This window comes from Oryctolagus cuniculus, chromosome 12, assembly GCF_964237555.1.
Source record: "Oryctolagus cuniculus chromosome 12, mOryCun1.1, whole genome shotgun sequence".
NCBI lineage: Eukaryota > Metazoa > Chordata > Mammalia > Lagomorpha > Leporidae > Oryctolagus > Oryctolagus cuniculus.
In genome coordinates, this window is record NC_091443.1 from 4,906,526 (window position 1) to 4,908,277 (window position 1,752).

The following is a 1,752-nucleotide window of genomic DNA, read 5'->3' on the forward strand; positions in this document are numbered from 1 at the left end:
GGTATGTACACATTCAATTTAGATAGATTGAGACACATAACATTTAACCATAGTTGATATTTGCATTTTTAAGGAAAGCATGACTGCAGTGAAACATGTTTCATAATTTACAAACTACATATGTATAGATACAGATAGATAGATAGATATATAAGCTCTGTTCATATCCGTTGTCCATAAAATGAAGTAAGATAATAACTTAATAGCCTTCTGGGAAAATGAATAAAATTGTACTCCTACTTATTTTCAACACAAAAATAAAATTCATTTGGGCCAATGATTTTGTGCTAAAAATGAAACCATTGAAGTACTATTGGAAAACCTGACAGGTTGTTTTCTTATAACTAATCCAGAACTAAGGAGGGTTTTTCTGAGCATCCTATAAACCTTACAAGAAATGATTCTAAAGATGCATACATTCATAAAAGAAGTACACTAGGAAAAAGGAAGACTGTCACAGTTAGATGAATGGCAGTCACATTTGACAGATGCCAATGCTTTAAATGGTTCATAGAAACCATCCTAGCTCAATCTGCCAAAACTAAGAGACTGTTGTTCTCATCCTGCAAGAAATTATGGAGAATAAACTACAAAACCATAAAGGGCCTGGAACATACATAACCCTAAATGAGACCCATTCTAGAAAGCTAAGACCCCTTCACAGATGGTAGTGGACCCCACAGTTGCCCTCATCCCTGAGGGAGCTCCAGGCGGAAAGGACAGCCTGTAGCCAGGGCACAGAGGACCCCAGCTGACCAAGAATGGTCTTGGCCTGGCCGACTTCAGTTCCGCAGGACCTCAGACATATCTCAAGTCTGGACCAGGCTGCAACTCTTCCCTCCAGTCTTCCCTGACTGCAGGACTGCTCAGTGATATTGTCACCTCTGGAGAGCTGAGGGTGGCTTCTGCTGCTCAGAAGGAAAGAGAGAAACCACCCGGGACAAGCCAACCTTCAAAGAGGACACGCATAGAAACACCTGTCCTTGATGACTAACGTATTTGCTGTGGTTTGGATATGGCTTGCGTGTCTCCCAAGTCTTCACGTGTTGGAATTTAACTCAAATGGTGATTAAGAGTGTAGAATTGTAGTCCTTTAAAAAATAGCAATAATTATGCATATTTATGGGCCTCAGTGTGATACTTCAGTACATGCCCACAGTGTCTATTGAACAAAGCAGGTAATCAGCCTACCTCCTTCTCTGACATTACTTTATGATTGGAGGCTTCAGCTTCTTCCTTCTCTTTGTTTACCAGTATCTACTAGGTTATTGTGAACTAGTGTCCCCACTATGCTTGTAGCACTAGGAACTTACTCCTTCACAACTACGGTGTTAGGGTCTTTTGGGAAGTTATTTGGATTAGATAAAGTTTTTAGGGTGGAAGCCCCAGGATTGCATCCAGATGGCTTTATAAAAGAGAGAAACTAGAAATATACATATAGACACACACACACAATCCCTGTGGCTTATCATGTGATGATGTGTACTGACTCAGGACTCTGGCAGCAAGGTCATTACCAGATACGAGCCTGTGAATGTCCAGAACCATGTATTATTAAATGTAATTATAGTTCATATTATTTCACTTGTTCTCACTGCATTTTCTATGTGTCACTACAGCCTCAGTGTTTTTACCCAGTGACTTGTCCAGGAACACATGTACAGTTTCTGAATAAATACGAACTACAAAAATTATTCTTTCTTTTTAAAAAATTTTATTTGAAAAACAGAATTATGCAAAGAGAGAAGATTA